The 18,977-nt window shown below is 41.0% G+C and overlaps 1 protein-coding gene across 25 annotated transcripts in view; it reads left to right on the plus strand.

Moving 5' to 3' along the window:
- The window catches only part of ESRRG (estrogen related receptor gamma), a 472,603-nt gene that overhangs the window by 74,584 nt on the left and 379,042 nt on the right, over window positions 1–18,977 (plus strand). The window contains exon 1 of one of the 25 annotated variants that reach the window (XM_083733531.1): window positions 6,700–6,774. The exons of 22 other annotated variants lie outside the window; for them this stretch is intronic. The gene's annotated coding sequence lies outside the window, so the exon portion shown is untranslated. Of the gene's footprint in view, window positions 1–6,699; window positions 6,775–18,977 lie in introns of those variants that run through there. 2 more of the 25 variants (XM_083733548.1, XM_083733552.1) reach the window with 2 other exon arrangements.

An 18,977-nucleotide genomic window follows, 5' to 3' on the forward strand; every position in this document is an offset into this window, starting at 1 on the left:
ACAGTCATGTTTTGTTGCTGGTAGTAGTTTTTTTGTTCTTCGTTTAAAAAAAAATATTTCTAGAAAGTCCAAAGCATTATGATATGAGAGTTGAAATTCTGAAGGCAGGCAGCTCACATCTCAGAATTACTACTAGGTTAATCATCGTTGGCTTCTCTCATGTAGTTAAACCTTTTGGAAGGTTCCGTTTCTCTTTCTCGCTCTCTCTTTACAGTTAACTGACTGACCTTCTAATTTTAGCATTGAAGAATTATAATTAGAAATATTTCCATAGTTGTTTACAAACACCGCCACTCAGTCACAGTATGTGTCTGCAATTTTAGAAGGACTCTGTTATCACCTCTAGAGTGGGGTGAGAGGGCATTTCAGTTCTTTTCAGCTTATTCAGTTGATGAACACAATGTGTGTATTGGGGTGGGAGAAGGAGAACTACTCCCAAACCCTTTTAAGATAACCTGCATGTGCTGTGAGCATTTTACATGTCTAATTTTAAACAAACAAACAAACAAACAAACAAACAAACAAACAAACAAACAAACAAACAAACCATATCTTATTTGGTGATCACTCGTAGCCGAGTAAGATTGTCTTCCATGAACATGGTCTTAACAGTGAGTTTGTAAGTGACTGTAGAGGCCAATTCTGGATCCACACATCCTTCCACAGTGTGGACATAGGTTTCCAGGTCCCTTTCATCCTGAGTTTGAGCGTCTTCAAAGTCCATGATACCTGGGTAAAGGCTGTTCTCCAATTGGAGTGATAATCAGGCATCTGAACAACATGACCAGTCCAACGAAGTTGATGTTGAAGAATCATTGCTTTGACACTGGTGATCTATGCTTCTTCCAGTACACTGGCATTAGTTTGCCTGTGTTCCCAAGTGATGTGTAGAATTTTTTGGAGACGTTGATGGAATTTTTTCGAGGAGTTGGAGGTGGTGTCTATAAATGGTCCATGTTTCACAAACATAAAGTAAGGTTGGTAGTACAATAGCATTTTGGTTTCCTTGTGAATGTCCCGGTCCTCAAACACTCTGCACTTCAACTGGGAGAAAGCTGCACTTGCAGAGCTCAGGTGATGCCTCCCATGTTGTTTTTGCTGAGTTAGTAGCACCAAAGTGATCTCTCTGGGGCACAAGTCTGGGCTCCCCAGGTGAAAACATCCCTACTCTCAGCTTCGCTGATGTAGTCCAAAGAAAAGGAAAGCAATACATTTGGTACCAGCTTGGCTATAGGAGTTGGCAGAAGGAGGTATACAAGAAACCATTCAGCTATCTTAGGGGCTCCACTCTAGATTTGTGTAGGGTTTATTCCTTAGCCTGCCTTCTCCTGAAGATGCCCTTCGAGGCAGTGGGTACACATTTTTCCTTGGGATTTATTCACAAAGCCTTTAGAATCAGACTTTTACTTCTGCTAGATGGCTACCTTCCCAGCTGGACGAGCCCCACCTGCCCCTCACTTCCCCTCTACAGCACATGCAGTAACTGCCTTCTTGACCATTAGACCCACTAATGGGGCCTCCTGCTTCTGCCGTGCCGCCGGAGCATGATTTCTGTTTTTATCCTGAAGCAAAATTCTTAACCCAAGGTACTATTTCTGGGTTAGCGGAGTCTGTAACCTGAAGCGTATGTAACCCGAGGTACCACTGCATTGGTCTTGTCTGCTCAATCTATCAGAGCCTGTCTTCACATGCAGGGGATGTCCCTAACTCACTGAGGGTTTGAGACTCATCAGGTACCTTCACCTGGTTTAGCCAGCCAGTTGAAGCTGTTTCCTAGGGTGTGCCAGCTATTGCATGCTGACAGCTTCTAGAAGCCATAGGTGATAGCTGAGTGCAGGATGAGGACCAAAGGTGGACAAACTACCCAAGAAGGAGCATGACTTGTCCCTCACCAGAGGTGCTACCCCTCTCCCAACACCCCGGAGGAGGGGGAGGACTTTAGAAACTTCTACTGAATACAGTAGAAGTTTTTTCCAGAAGCTTTTTTCCAGAAGCAAAATTTTACTTTGGACACTATGGGTTTTGTGCTAGATTTCAGTGGCATTACTTTGGAGAGCATAGTGCAGTAATAGATCAAATGACTCAAATTTGGTTTCTGGGATCTCAGTTAAAATGGGATCCAAATAAGAGGAACTGTAAATCAGGGTTGTAATATGCAATGATTTCCCCCTTCTTTCTCAGTTTCTGAACTTTTTCCATCTGGGAAGGCCTTGCTTAGATTAGGGCAAACATATATATCTATGGAGCTATTTTTTATGGGTTTGCAAGGCTTGGTATAATGTAGGAGGACCTACAAATTATCTTAACAAAGATTTTTAGAAGACATAGCTAAGGTGCGAATATATTAATTAAAATTAATGGGCATGTCTTCAGGTGAAAGAGCACATACCTGATTGCTTTGTGCTTACTTCGGCATTTGTAATATCATTTGAAATATATTTTATGCAATCCCAAAAAGTTATTGGAATGCTTGAGACAAAGTACATGCTATAAATGTTTCTTCATATGCTTGAGTCCAGAAAGACAATGGACATACCTACAGGTGAGAGTGGTGAGAGCAAAGAGTGGTTATTAAGTGTCTTCTTAAGCTGACCTTTTTTTGTTTATAGATGTACATCCCATTCACCATGAATGCCAAGTCAAACATGAATATTGGTAAAGTAGCAAGCTCCCTTGTCAGATATACAGAAAACTATTCTTACTTCTTTTGAGCAGTTTGGCTTTTTTTCAACAGATGGGATGTTTTTACAGCAGAGCTAAAGTGAAAAGTAAACACCACTATATGTTGCAAGTAGCAATAGCTGAAAAAAGAATGTCCATTATTAGCTACTTAAAGTGTTATGGGCACCTGAAACAGACATTTATTTTTCCTCTTAAAATTGTGCACCTTCATAATTAATACAGCATAAATGCATTAATTTCAAGAGATGACATGTCAGAAAGAGCAAGGGTAACCACTCATTTTCTCTTTTAAATTACATGCTTGCGTAACCACAGTGGATGAATGAAGTATAAAATCGGGTTGCCTTTAAGCAGTATCACCTCATTGACCTCTGATAAACCAGATAGTTAGAACACAGATTTTCCATTTTGTGCAGAAAGTCAGTCAAAGCTTGTCCATTATTTTAAGTCTCCTTCAAGACTATAACCTGGGGGGATTTATTTAGTGCATGTGCGGATTATTTTCACCTTACAGGGCTGAAAAACGTTTGAGAATTTGATCATGAGCTAAATGCCATGTTTAATGAACAGGAAAACCACCTTCAAGAAAATGCATCATAGATCAAATTGGCCTAAATTTGTACAATAGCCATTTTTGTTATTAAATGTGCCAGCACCTTGTTTCTAATTTTGTCAATTCATATATTTTTACCAAAGCCAAATGTTGTACTTGGACACAGAGAACCATTGAGAAAATTAAACTGACACAAAGCCCAGTCATAGTTTTAAAATTACATAATGCATTTTGCAATATTCAGTATTAGAAATTTCACTTTATGACAAGTGGCAGTACCTGTTATGTAGGTAAACTGGTTGCTCTAGAGCTGGCTGCTGTCTTTTCCTTTCACCTGAGCCACCTGATGTGATTCAGCAAAGTGATTGCTTGACATGGTCTCAGTTTTTCTCCCCTGGTAAGTTATTTGAATCTATCTTTCTGAACATTAATTTTCCAAGCAATGAATTGAAATAAGGACATTTTTCATGGAACAGTTTTAAAAGGGAACTAATAATCATTTTTTTCTTATTATTTTATGCCCTGTGATTTTTCACCACCCCCACCAGCTGGTTAATCATGCAAAAGCTGAACACTTCATTAGCCGGAACATGTTTGCCCATGGGCATTTCTTTAGTAAATTAGTTCTTTCTATTTATGCAGGTAAGTCATAGCCAAAAGTCTTTAAGGTACCAAATGAATTAATTCCTTTCACTGAGTTATCAAGAGAATGCAACTTTAACTACGAGTACCAGTGCTTTGATATTACTTTTAAATTATGAAAGACGAATCATTTCCAGGAATGTGAGAAATAAAATTGCCTTTTGGGATGCCTACACTTGGTAGTACTTTCACAAGGTTCCTTTCTGCTAAGAAAACATTGTAAAAGTGTGTTGTGTGTTTGCATTTGTGTATTCTGCTGGTCCTTGGTTAGCCCTTTGTTCCGTAACTAGCTGAGTTTTAACCATTAATTAAAACATGTGGTTTATAGATGCTTAGCTAATTTGAATCTGATGTTGTACTGTAGTTTGAAAAACAGAGTAGTCTTGGGATGAACTTAGCTTTCAAGCAAATGGCAATGCAGAGCCTTCTATATACCACAGTTTCCTGTAATCAATGTTGTTGTGTAAATACCTAGAACTGAAATAGTATGAAAAGTACTTCTAATATAACTCTGCAAAGCTTGCAATGCAACGGTTGCTTGCAAAACATTTTCCAGAAGGGCAGCTATATTAATATGTTGCAGCAAAACCAGCCAAGAGTCATGCAGCCCCTTAAGCATAACATGCTTTCATGGGTTATTTATTATTTATTTATTTATAATCCACACTTTCATTTAAAAAATATCAAGGTTGGTACACAGTGCTATTTTTCTAGAAAAAGAAGTGCTGGAACTCTTATAATGGCAATGGTGCCCACCTGAGAGGTGCTGTAACTGAGTTTCAGCGAGTTCCGACTGAACAAAAGCCCTGGTGGTACACGACAGATTAGAATAACATCAGCAAAACACATAATTAAAAACACATACTGATTAGTTTAAAAGATAAAATTCATATTTCAAAAGCTTGTCCAAAAGACAAGAGCCTACTTCCTCATATACATTAACTCATATCTACAGTTAGTGTGTGTCTCTCTCTCTCTCTGTGTATGTATATACATCCATGTACTGGCGGCAACCATTTTAGGCGTGTCCAAATGTTGCTTGATTGCCGACGTATGGGTTCTTTTGGACCTGAAAGAGCAAAGAACAGGGGTGGAATGGAGAGCTCTTACTTTTCATGATGGACTAAGTTTTGGTTATGCCACCATCAACCTCTTCTCTAAAATCAGACATATATTGAGAAATTTGGTTTGGTTGCGAAATGAAGCACAAATGGACAACACAATAGTTACACATTTCCAGAAATGCTTTTTAAGTTTTACCAAGAGGCTAGTACTCCTGACATCACAAAATAGTTCAGAAGTGCACAGTGGTTCATATGTATGCAATTTAAATGAAACTCATGTGAAACTAATTCTCTGAGTTTGGGGGTCCATTTACAATTGAGGGCTGCATTAGATGTTTCACAGTAGATGCACCAATGATCTCCTGAATTTAATTTAAATAAATAAAAAAAATCAGCTATGAGAGGCTTGAATGGAATGTTATTGAAGAGGCTGCTTAACCCACTCTCCTCCTGCTTGATCCAGCAAGCTACATTTCTCCTCATAGAGGAAAAGAAATGGAGTCCACAAATCTTTTTTGGGGGGGGGGGGCAGCCATTGTGGGCCACTGAGATCCAGAGCCAAGGGCCTTCTGGCGGTTCCCTCATTGCGAGAAGTGGTTACAGGGAACCAGATAGAGGGCCTTCTCGGTAGTGGCGCCTGCCCTGTGGAACGCCCTCCCTTCAGATGTGAAGGAAATAAGCAGCTATCTTAGGGAAGTTTTTAATATTTAATGCTGTATTGTTTTTAACACATGATTGGGAGCCACCCAGAGTGGCTGGGGAAACTCAGTCAGATGGGCGGGGTATAAATAAATAATAATAATAATAATAATAATAATAATAATAATAATAATAATTAAACAATGTTTGATAAACAAACTGCAGGATGTGAAGAGGATTAAGTTATATCCCTGCTAATTTTCTGCTCTTGTTGGTATCCTTTGAGGCTGTTTTCCACTAATATCATCCCGTCGATTCCTTCAGATATGCTGGAGAGATTCTTCTCCATGGTCCACCTGTGGTTGAAGCACAGTTCATCTTACCTTGGTAGATGTTCACCTTGCTTTGTGAAATGTCTGTCAGTTCATTTCTGAGCTCAATTTAAGATGTTCCATCTAGTGTTTAAAGCCCTAAATTATGCTTCCTTGCATATTTTCATTACACACTTTTTCTTGTATACTGAAGACCTCTTTATATTTTTAGGACCAATCATATTATTTTGATTGTAATTTGTTTGAAACTGTCTTTAATGATATATTTTGAATGGTTGTTACCTTCTTTGGACTTTATGCTGAGAGGTGCGCAATAATTTGTAGTAGTGGTGGTAGTTGTGATATACCGGTACATCTTTTAAATAAATAAAATTAAACAAATTCAGCCCTTTTTTGCTATGGAATTTTTAATGCGCGTGTGCGTGTGCACACACACACACATATTAAATCAGCTACACAATTGACGTGCTGGATTGAAGATCTTTATGTGATGAGGCCTTATCTCAGTAAGTTATATTTGCTTTTATCTGGACTTGCTGATTTCCTTAATTAATTTGTTGTTAGTCAACCTGAGTGGTACAGACACATTAGAATGGTGGGGAATAAATTTATGAATAAAAAAATGAAAGACCAAAAAACACACCCACACGCAACACTGGAAGCAAAACCCGGTTTGTAACTTACAGCCAGCCAGTTGAATATTGCTATGGAGAGCAGGAATCGGGAACCTGAGCACTGTCAGATATTGTTGGACTCTAGTTCCCATAAGCTCCAGTCAGCATGGCCAGCTGCCAGGAATTATGGGTGTTGTAGTCTAAGAACAGTTTCCCTATCACTGGTGTCCTATTGAAAATGTATTTTTGTAAGTAGTACTTTTATGTTGATAGAATTTCTATATGAAGCCATAGTGTCAATCTTTTAACTCAGTAAGATGTTAATAACTTTTTTAAAATAAAAGATAGGTATTTGAGAAATACAGTTGAGCTCAAGCTGAGCTTAGTAACAGACGAGTTAAGAATGTAGGCCTCAGGTCTGTGGGTGGTAGCCGTTTATGTGGCACGATAATTATTTGGCAGGTGGCACACTTACTTTTTATAGAAAGATATTATTTCTAGTTTAATACTATGGTTTCAAATCCCCCCTTGAAGAGGTCTTGTTTGGAGTACCAGTGTCCACTGCATTAGACTTATATGGCCTTAAAAGGGGATTAGACAAATTCACTGAGGATCAGAGGCAGTAGGCCTCTGAATTCCATTTGCTGGGGATCATATTGCACTCATGGGCTTCCCATAGGCATCTGGTTAGCCACTGTGAGAACAGAATGCTGGTCTTTGGTTTGAAATATCAAGGCCCTTCTTATGTTACAGTATTAGGGTTTTTTTATTTGTTTGTTTTTTAAAAAAACAAAAACAATTGAACAATTAAGTGTTCAGTTAGAGATGAGTGAAACCCACCCATCTGAATTCTGAATATGCTTGTTCTTTCCCCATCTTTTCAGAGAACCATCTCTGAAATAACTCTGAATACTTATTTTAAGCAGTTTTGAGTAGGGGAGGGGTACACACAAAGGGAAGGGATGTACCCTTGACCTGCATTAGCTACTAAAAGTCTTAACCAACAGGGAAATTGCCAACACAAAGATCCTTGGGAATTGTGATTGGCTGGGAAGCCCCGGCTTGCTAGAATTTCCGGGGCCTTATGCTGAGATCATTTTGGTAAGGTCTAATTTGTGCCCCATGACTATCTGGCCTTCATATGCATATACAGTGGTATCTCAAGTTAAGTACTTAATTCGTTTCGGAGGTCTGTACTTAACCTGAAACTGTTCTTAACCTGAAGCACCACTTTAGCTAATGGGGCTTCCCGCCGTTGCCGTGCCTCCAGAGCAAAAGTTCTGTTCTCATCTTGAAGCAAAGTTCTTAACCCAAGGTACTATTTCTGGGTTAGCAGAGTCTGTAACCTGAAGTGTATGTAACCTGAAGCGTATGTAACCCGAGGTACCACTGAATTTGAATTGGGGTGGGGAAGTTTTTGAAGCCAAATTCAATGGGAATTTGGGCTTGTCTCATAAACAAATTAAGTATCTCCAAACCTGGTGATGCTGTACAATTCTCTCTAGTTTTCATAATGATGAACACTGAATTGCTCCCATTTCTGATGCTTGATAAAATTTAGCAGCATTGCTAATGAAATAAAAGTTTTCAAATTTCAAGAGTGATGCATATATCTGATTTGTTTGTTGATGCCTTGCACTGGTCTTCAGTTGTATCTCCTGTCTGTATCCTTAAAATGGTTATTTTGAATGTTTGAAATAATTATAACAATATCTATATAACTGATGAGACTGGGATACGTAATCCTATGCACATGGGAGTAATTTTCATGGAATTATATATAATCTGCTTCTCAATAAAGATCCATAAAACTGGTTGTTAATCTGCCTTTTTGAGATAAGTCTTTTGCTCAGTTTTTATTTCTTAAAAAAAAGGTCTAGTCATTTATCTATTTGATCTTACTAAGGCAGGTGAGGGAGGTCGTCCCCTTTTGACAGAGCAATTTTATTTATTCTTTGTCCAGCCACAGGAAAACATTTTTGCATGAAAATATTTGTATTAAGCAAGTCATCCATACTGCACCGTAGGCTGTTTGAGTATAACAGTATGTTACAGTCTGCAAAGTTAATGCAGTTAATATTCAACTGAACTTTTGGGGGGTTGCTAATCCCTCAGGCAGGCTTAGCAGAAAGGGCAAACATATTTATAGCACTTTGAATCAGACTGCAGCAACTGAACAACAGTATGTGTTATACCATCAAATGTACAATTTCAGCAAAGCTGAATGCAAAGTAAGCTTTTAATAGTACCTAAATTGCTGAGGTATCCCCTCTCCATCAGAAAGAGTTGCAGATTCATTTGACAAGTTAGTTAAAATGGATCTATCCAAAAGGTCTTGAACTGCCTTCTTTGTTTCTGGTGATAAAGCTTTTTCCTTCTTTACTTTTTCCTTCCTTTCTTTTTTCTTTTTGGTAAATTGCATGGTTCACGGGCTTCTTAATTAGGAGCTAACTATATGTTAAATCTCTACTACTTTTATTAGCCCCTAATAGTATTTCACTGGTTTTGTAATGATTTTTAGCAGGGCTTAGATGAAAATGAATTTTTAAAATTTGGTGGGTCTGTAGCTGAAAGAAAACTATGGGGAAATAATGGTTACCAACAGTAGACCATGAGGGGATTTTTATTTTTTTTTTTTTTTTGGGTGGTTGGTGGAGTTCAGGTCAATGCTCTCCATGCGTGGTCACATGAGGTAGGTTTTCTTTAGTACCTCAGCAGAACACAAGAGGGTATGATGCCCATTGAGACAGGAAGGTAGAGAACATTTATGGGAATTAATTTCTTCTCACATTTATGTTAGTAGCAAAGTTAGTAGCTACCCCTTGATTGGGGTGGAGGAGTAAAATCCATTTAAACTCATAAAACATTATCTCTGCTAACAAAAGCAATTTTGTTTCCATAAATATTTTTGCTTTTGTATTTTCCTTCAACTACAAAGATGTTGCGGTCCCTACCGTTCGGCAAAACGAGACAGCTGCCTCAGGCAGCAGATAAAGGGGATCACAATTGTGGAGAGAACATACCGTAATTCTGTGTGCAACATGGCATGTCCTTCACCCACTAAAAGACTGGCGCCCTCAGGGGTGGTGGAGAATGCTTGGCCTATTCTTGAGAAGGGTCCCTTAGAGACTCTCCCCTGCTTCTTTTAATATTGTCTTCACCGCTGACAGGGATATTTTTGGCAAGGTAGCTTGAAAGGATGCTGACTTGTCACCAATACTGAACTAAGATGATGAATCAAAAGCATTTATTTATTATTAAATTTGGGCCTGTCCATAAAAAGCAAGTCTAGAGTGAGAGATACTTTCTGCTTCCAGGATCTCTTTTCATTGTGAGACTTTTGTGGGTGAGCTGAAAGTTTGTTTGGACCCTGAGTGAGAACCTGGAGGCTGAGAGGGATGGTGTGTCAGAAAAGAAATGAACTCATAATGATTTAAATATTAGTAACTTTGTATTAGTGTAGCTGTATTTTTGTAATGTTTTGTTTAAGCTGTCTGTTGTTGCTTCAGTTTTTTGTACACCACTAATAATAATAATAATAATAATAATAATAATAATAATTTATTATTTATACCCCGCCCATCTGGCTGAGTTTCCCCAGCCACTCTGGGCGGCTCCCAATCAGTGTTAAAAACAGTACAGCATTACATATTAAAAACTTCCCTGAACAGGGCTGCCTTAAGATGTCTTCTGAATGTCAGGTAATTCTTTATCTCTTTGACATCTGATGGGAGGGCGGGTGCCACTACCGAGAAGGCCCTCTGTCTGGTTCCCTGTAGCCTCACTTCTCGCAATGAGGGAACCGCCAGAAGGCCCTCGGCGCTGGATCTCAGTGCCGGGGCTGAACGATGGGGGTGGAGACGCTCCTTCAGGTATACAGGACTGAGGCCGTTTAGGGCTTTAAAGGTCAGCACCAACACTTTGAATCGTGCTCGGAAACGTACTGGGAGCCAATGCAGATCTCTCAGAACCGGTGTTATGTGGTCCCGGCGGCCACTCCCAGTCACCAGTCTAGCTGCCGCATTCTGGATTAATTGCAGTTTCCGGGTCACCTTCAAAGGTAGCCCCACGTAGAGCGCGTTGCAGTAGTCCAAGCGTGAGATAACTAGAGCATGCACCACTCTGGCAAGACAGTCCGCGGGGAGGTAGGGTCTTAGCCTGCGTACCAGGTGGAGCTGGTAGACAGCTGCCCTGGACACAGAGTTAACCTGCGCCTCCATGGACAGCTGTGAGTCCAAAATGACTCCCAGGCTGCGCACCTGGTCCTTCAGGGGCACAGTTACCCCATTCAGGACCAGGGAATCCTCCACACCAGCCCGCCTCCTGTCCCCTCAAAACAGTACTTCTGTCTTGTCAGGATTCAACCTCAATCTGTTAGCCGCCATCCAACCTCCAACCGCCTCCAGGCACTCACACAGGACCTTCACCGCCTTCACTGGTTCTGATTTAAAGGAGAGGTAGAGCTGGGTGTCATCTGCATACTGATGAACACCCAGTCCAAACCCCCTGATGATCTCTCCCAGCGGCTTCATATAGATATTAAAAAGCATGGGAGAGAGGACAGAACCCTGAGGCACTCCACAAGTGAGAGCCCAGGGGTCTGAACACTCACCCCCCAACACCACTTTCTGGACACGGCCCAGGAGGAAGGAGCGGAACCACTGTATGACAGTGCCCCCAGCTTCCAGCCCCTCTAGACGGCCCAGAAGGATGTTATGGTCGATGGTGTCAAAGGCCGCTGAGAGATCCAGCAGAACTAGGAAACAGCTCTCACCTTTGTCCCTAGCCCGCCGGAGATCATCAACCAGCGCGACCAAGGCAGTTTCAGTCCCATGGTGAGGCCTGAATCCCGATAGGAAGGGATCCAAATGGTCCGTTTCCTCCAGGCGTGCTTGGAGTTGTTCAGCAACCACCCGCTCAATCACCTTGCCCAAGAATGGCAGATTTGAGACTGGGCGATAGTTGGCCAAATTGGCTGGGTCTAAAGATGTTTTTTTAAGAAGCGGTTTGATGACCGCCTCTTTCAGCGGGTCTGGGAAGGCTCCCTCACAGAGGGAAGCATTCACCACCCCGCAGAGCCCATCGCCCAGCCCTTCCCGGCTCGCTTTTATCAGCCAGGATGGGCAAGGATCAAGGAGACAGGTGGTCGGTTTCACTCGTCCAAGCAGCCTGTCCACATCCTCGGAGGTAACAGATTGGAATTGATCCCATGTAACAGGACCAGACAGAACTCTAGCACTCTCCCACCCTGGCCCTGCTCCCACGGTGGAGTCTACCTCCTTCTGAATCTGAGCGATTTTATCTGCAAAAAACTTTGCAAAAGCATTGCAGGAGATCTTGGGGTCCCTACCAGGCCCCGGTGGAACAGGTGGTTCCGATAGATTGCGAACCACCTGAAAAAGTCTCCTGCTGCTGTTTTCTGCAGATGCAATGGAGGCGGCGAAGAAGGCCCTCTTCGCCGTCGCCATTGCCACTTGATAGGCTCGACGTTGAGCTCTAACCCGTGTCCGGTCTGATTCAGAATGAGTTTTCCGCCACCGGCGCTCTAGCCGTCTCAACGATTGTTTCATCACCCTCAGCTCCGGGGAAACCCACGGGGCTGTCCGGGCTCCATGCAATCGGAGAGGGCTCTTCGGAGCCAGACAGTCAATAGCCCTGGTTAACTCCGCATTCCAGCGTGCCACCAGGGAATCAGCTGAAAGGCCATCAACTTGGGATAAAGCATCCCCTACCACTCTCTGGAAGCCAATTGGATCCATTAAGTGGTGGGGGCAGACCATCCGAATCGGTCCCACCTCCCTGCGGAGGGGAAGGGTTGCGGAGAAGTCCAGTTGCACCAGGAAGTGATCTGACCATGGCACTTCTTTTGTTTCGCTTTTAGCTAGTTTCAGATCACCAACATCCATAGAGGTGAACACCAGGTCTAAGGCATGCCCATGGCTATGCGTTAGGCCAGACTTATTCAGGGACAGCCCCATGGAGGCCATGCTTTCCACGAAGTCCCGAGCGGCCCCTTGTAAGGTCGTGTCAGCATGGATGTTAAAATCCCCCAGGACAACCAAGCTAGGTGTCTCCAGGAGCATATCCGCCACGACCTGAAGCAGCTCGGGCAGGGAATCCTTGGTGCAGCGGGGAGGTCGGGACACCAGTAGGAATCCTGTACTGCCCCTATTGCCCAACCTCCAGAACATGCACTCAGAAAACTGGGTCTTCCCAATAGGACGCCTGGTGCAGACTAATGACTTCCTAAAAATCACTGCAAACACATGACCTGGGTTGCTGTGCGTAAGAGAAACCTGGTGGGCAAGCAGCGGCAAGGACAGGCCCACCTGCTTCATCCAACCAGGTCTCTGTCACACATGCCAGGTCAAATCCTCCATCCACAATCAGGTCGTGGATGGCAGTGGTTTTATTCATCATTGACCTGGCATTGCACAGCAACACTTTCAGGTCATGTGGGTTTTCCTTGCTGATTACTGTATCCTTCCGGTCAGGACCAGACCTGGAGGCAGGGATAGTCCTCAAACAACGACTAAACCTGCCTCCTCGGTAATGACATGGTCTGGTCTTAGCATAACTCCTCCTCCTGCCCGTGATCACTGAGATTGGGTGTCCCAATACATCCCCCCCTGTGAAACCTGCCCCACCCAATCTATTGGCTGAGGCCCACTCCCAGGCAGCCATGACCCTCCCCCTTAAAAGGCAAAGTACAAACTATATAATAATTTAACAGAATAATAATAATAATAAAACAGAACAGAACAGAACAAAACAAAACAAAGCAAGAAACAATAACGCTGACTAAAAGCTTATCCCACCCCAAGCAAAAATAAAATAATGAAATAATATAATATTATAAAAAACAACCACCACCATTTAAAGTGCTGCAAATTAAAAGCGATTAAAACATTTAAAACCATTTTGTCCATTGCTGCCGGTAGCTGCTCAGGCCTCTAAACTGTAGTGGTAGTGGTAGTGCAGTGGTAGTGCAGGCCCCGCCCCCTAGGCCGGATGGAGTTGACTTAGAGATATTATAAATATATTAAGCGGTATAGAAATTAAATAATCATCAGAATTTATATCTTGCATTTCCTGCTAAAGGAGCCCAGGGCAGGAAACACATAAAGGTTATAATGATTAAAACACCTAAAAAGCATTCCCATATAGATGCAGAATGATAGTGAAGCTAGCCTAGAGACCAGCTGCTACTCACTCACTCACTCACTCACTCACTCACTCATTCCTTCATATATATAAGGATGCAGCTCCCCACTTTTCCCCTGCAACAATCCTATAGGATAGGTTAGGTTGAGTCACCTCAAGGTCATCCAGTAAATTTCATAGCTGAATTGAGATTCGAATCAGAATCCCTCCTGCTCCTAAAGTGATTGGTCTCTTCCCATTGGCTCTTCATAGAAGTATGTCTATTATCAGGTATGGGTGGCTACTATGGCGACTATGTAATACCTCCATTGTTGGAGGCAGTATGCCTTTGCATACCAGTTGTTGGAAATCACAAATCACATTGTAAAGCCTGAAGAGTGATGTTTCATTCATGTCCTGCTTGTGGGCTTCCTGTGATTGGCCACTATGAGAACAGGATCTAAGACTAGATCCACTTGATCCAGCAGGGCTTTTTAAATGGTGACATCAGAGGGAGAGGTGAGACATTCATTGCAGCATTCTTTGTCAACATAAAAAGGGCCATCAACTATTTTGGCTCTTCTGTTAAACTGAAAATAGTGCGTTAAACTGTCTGCCACCTTGGGTGCATTGGAAAAAGGCAGTATATACATGTGATAAATCATAATAGAGTGGATGTTGGCATTTAAGATATACTTGGAATCTAGTAATGCAGCCCATAGAACACACAACATGCGTCTCAACCAACCAAATGCTTTTGTCATCTGTTTGTAGTAGCCTACTAAGGGGTTAGATGAACTTTGTGCTTTTGTTGCTTGGTGGGATCACAAATAACATGTGTTGTCAAGAATCTGGGAGCTACAATATATGGATCTTGGCTGTATTTGGCATGGTTGGCTGCAAGTTGTGTAAACCTGGAATGAAACCTGCTGCTTGCAAACAGATACATTCTCCTAACATTGTATGCCTTAATTTTTATTACGTGTCTTGTAAACCCCTGCTTTCTAACCTTGGTAAGTAGTTCATTTACTGATATTTTTAAATCAGTTGTAATTAATATTATTATTTAAAAACTATTTTCCAAATAAGAACATATATATTCATGACGGGTATATTATGCTAACAATGATAGAAAAGAACACATCAGTAAATTGTAAAAATTACTTTGAACAAAACATCTGGTTGAATATTACCTTAAAATGTAAAGTTTCAATACTGTTATTTATAAACAAACACCATCTTTTGATAAATTTTTAACAGCATGGCTCTCTTTACACCTTTTGTAATATGAACTCCTTTCACAGATGGCATCTTTGCTACATTCCAAAGTAGTAACCATATTTCTATACTGAGACAATTATGGATCACCATCTGTGTCCAGTGGGGTTTGCTCCCAGGTAGTATGTAGGATTGCACCCTGGTGTATTCTTCTTCTTAATATGCCATTGTTGTTTTCAGTAGGCACTCTTGGGTTCATTGGGTACAATACACAGTAATATGCAAGCTGGATGCATAGTCTGCATGCTGTTTTTTCAGAAATAAGACAATGGCACTTTCTCCCACGTAAGGGAGTTGTACACTTGCAGCCTTAACCTTATATAAACCTCTTAGAGGTTTTATAATTAAACTGTATACAAATTCTACTAAATAAATAAATAAATCTCTTTCTTTATTAGGCTGGTGTTGGTTCTACCCACTATTCTTTTAAGCTTTCAGTGTACTGTGGAACAGAATGAAAAAAAACAACTACACATTTGGTTAGGGTTCTTGATGTTAATTTGGTTTGCTGTATCCATATGCATACAAGCATGTGAATCTTTCCGGAAGTGATTTGTTTAAAGTTTAAAGTTCTCAGGAAAGCTGTAGATCGTTAATTAATACAGGACAGGATAAAACAGGCATCCAGCCTGCCTGTTTTTTTGTGGAATGTTTTTGGCAGGGTTCAAACCAACATGAAAATTCGCCATCATCATAAAATTTAGGACAGCTGGGATGCTTTGCAGTGAGGACTTTTGGCTCCACAGTTCAAATAATCACAATAGCAGCTCAATTTAGCCCTTGGCTGGGTAGGTTTGGCAGGGCACAATGAAAAATAATTATTTCATGGCCTGCTTATTTGTCCCTTAAAAAAAAACTTCATGACCTAGTCAGGCTTATGTAAATACACTGCCACATGTAGGGATGCAGAACATTGCAGCATTCCCCCGTTTGGAAAACTTTTCTTTTATCTTTAGACTATTTTTAGAAGTATCTGTTGGACATACAAATATGGACTGACAGTGTCAGAAATTGAACCCCCGGGATCTTCTTGGCATTGGCTTTTCTATCTATAAGCCAGCATCTTCCTTTTTAAAGCATGCTTGTTTAGTATGCATAGTATTGTTACTAGGGCAGCACAGGGAGTGACATTATAAATAAGTCCATTTCTTTGCAGTTTTGTATTTACTCTGTCTAGGGGGACAACAGGCTTTTAAAAACATTTGTTGCATTTTGTCTTCATTTGTATGGCTAGGGTAGCCAGATACAAAGGAGAACAGGACTGCCATGCCTGATTAATTGGACAGAAGAGGTTCGTGATTTTTTTGGTGAGATGTACTCTGTCATGCAGGATGACCAAACTCTTGAAATTGTCTCGTCTGTCCCAATATTGAAGGTTACATATGCCTAGGTCTTCCAGTCCTACCTTGGCATCTGACCACCTTATTCCTCCTGTTTGATTAACTGTGGTTCTTTAACTTTCTATGTCATTGGCATCTCTTGGCAAAGAGGTATGAATGAGAGTCTAAAGGCATGTGTTGTGGGTCTGAAGCTGGTCAGTGCTCAAACAGGATTGTTTTTTTCTGAGAGTTTCCTGAGAGTTGACTGTTTTGAACCTCTTGCAAGAAGAGAAGGAAGAAGGTAAGATTATATAAATAAAGTGAATAATGTGTAGTCTTCAACCACCTTCAACCAACCAGAAGAGTGATACAGTACAATAAAAGCAATATATTTGTTTTAGGGTGAAAATGGAGAGTAAAGAGGGAAAACAAAATTACAAAACCTGCACCAATTTCTATTATTTGCCTTTCTCTTTGATTTTAAATGCATGTTAGCTAACATTCTGCCTTCTACCCTAGAACAAGCACACACACAGGCAAATAGACACAAGACTACATGATTTCCTACATCACCTTCTCCAACCTAATACTGGCTGGAGCTGATGGGAAAACATTTGGAGAACAGCACTTTGGGAAAGGTTGCCCTAAACATACACTCATGTAGGGGGAGGTGTCCTCTCTGTTCTTCTCTTTTTCATTTGGACTGCCCAACCAGAAATCAAATACTTCTTATGATCATGACAATCTTCCTTTCAGTGAATGTTACTTTTTCTCAAAATGTCATTAAAAGAGGGATAAAATCAGCAGTCATGTCATGCATCGGGATGGATTCCGAAATGTAAATGAGAATCTTGCAGTAATTTATTTACATTTGTTTTCAGCACAACAAATGAGACATCACGTAGCTCCACAATTTCCCATGACCGAGTCACCGGCATGCAATGTGTAATTTACTATGATTTAAGATGCTTATCGGCAAGTTCTTGAAGCAGTACTTGGTGACTTTTTTTTTATTATAATACTTTCTCGTGACTGCCTTCACTCACTCCATCCTACATATATCCCCATCTGGTTTATTTCTAAGCTGAAACAAAATTAGAATATTGTGTTTTTACTTGCCTTTCTGAGTTGGAACTAAGACAACCTAATAAGACAGGCTTTTCATGAAACTTCTGGAATTTGCACAGATTTTGAGGCCTTTCATGTCAACTCCTTTATCTGAAGTTCAGTTGGTAAAGAAGGAAAGCGCCTTTTCCACCCCTCTTCTGTACTTTCCCTCTTCTGTGTTTGCTGTTTTCATTGCTTATATTTTGAAATATTATAGTCTTTCATGATACTGTAGGCCACTTTTACTGGATACTTAGGCTAGAAAAGTGAATATACATATTAAACTAAACAAACATTTACCCGTCTTAACCACAGTGTTGTTTTTGAAGGCTGAACTGGTGGTGTAGTGTGAGGGCATATGCACCTAAGCAGGAGTTGATGCACCTTTTTCATTCATGAATTAAGTTACCACTAGTGCTGAAGTGTTCATGCCACTACCTCCTGTGGTGCCACAAAATGTCTCAGTAAATATCCCTTCAGACATACACAATGCACAAGAGATTGATTGTACTTCCTGCTTTGGCCTTTGCATCCCCAGTCCTATGCTGATACCACCCTTAAATGCCTACATTTTATTGGATGCCAAGAGTGGACACCCTCCCTTCCATTCTGAACAGAGGTCTATCTGTGAGCAAGTACAGCAGTGGCTGATGTAGGCGTCTTTTTTCCTTTGCTGTGGGACAGGTGGTGGGAAGTGCACATGCCCACACCATTTGTGTTCCTGTTACTTGGTCTGCTCTTTTATATGAGCCATTTTTTATTATGCCATGTGTCAAATGACAGCCATGCCAAGAATAGGCCATCCTCTTAGGCAGTGCTTTTTTTTTCCTTAAAAAAGAAAAGAAAAGAAAGGTGCCAGTACTCATCATGAAGTTGTTACAGTAAATGCCACACTTTTTAACAACAAAAAGAGGTGTTGGTAGTGCGTACCCTTGAATACCACCTGAAAAAAAGCACTGCTCTTAGGACTTAATTATTGCATAAGAAGTTATTTATGACAGTGCAGTCCTATGGCATTTCAATTCCTTGTTCGGGATGTATTTTTCAGACCCCTGAAACACTTCCTGAGTAATTCCAAAGTTGGTGAGTGGTCTCTCCTGCACTTAAATTGATGCAGGGCATGCTACCCAGGTCAAAATGGCTGATGCCAACACCATTGTATTCTGTTTTTCCCTTCTGATAGCGAGTTTCCCTTCCCAATCTAGACTTTTAAGGTTTTCTTCCCAATAGTTTGACAGATATGTGCTCATTCCACACCACGAGGATGTGACTTGATTCAGCATTAGCAGACTCATTTTAAGTGTGGTAATCATGGCTCCTGGACAGAAAAGTTGTTTTAGCTACAGCTGCACAACTACCACTCTCCCAGCACAAGAATATTTGTAAAATCATGCTGGAATTACATATTATAAATTGTACATAAATGCTCACTTTTTGATTTGACGGAATACTGTGCACACCTGTAACTTGAAATAAAATCATCACCAAAATTTTATATTATCTTTGCATTTTTGTTGAATATAAAGCATAAACTGTAGATAATGCTCAAATCATTTTAGTTCAGATTCTGAGTAATTGTTTTGGGGCTCCAAGCCTTTGCTCAG

Source organism: Podarcis gaigeae (assembly GCF_964106915.1).
Source record: "Podarcis gaigeae genome assembly, chromosome: 3".
NCBI lineage: Eukaryota > Metazoa > Chordata > Lepidosauria > Squamata > Lacertidae > Podarcis > Podarcis gaigeae.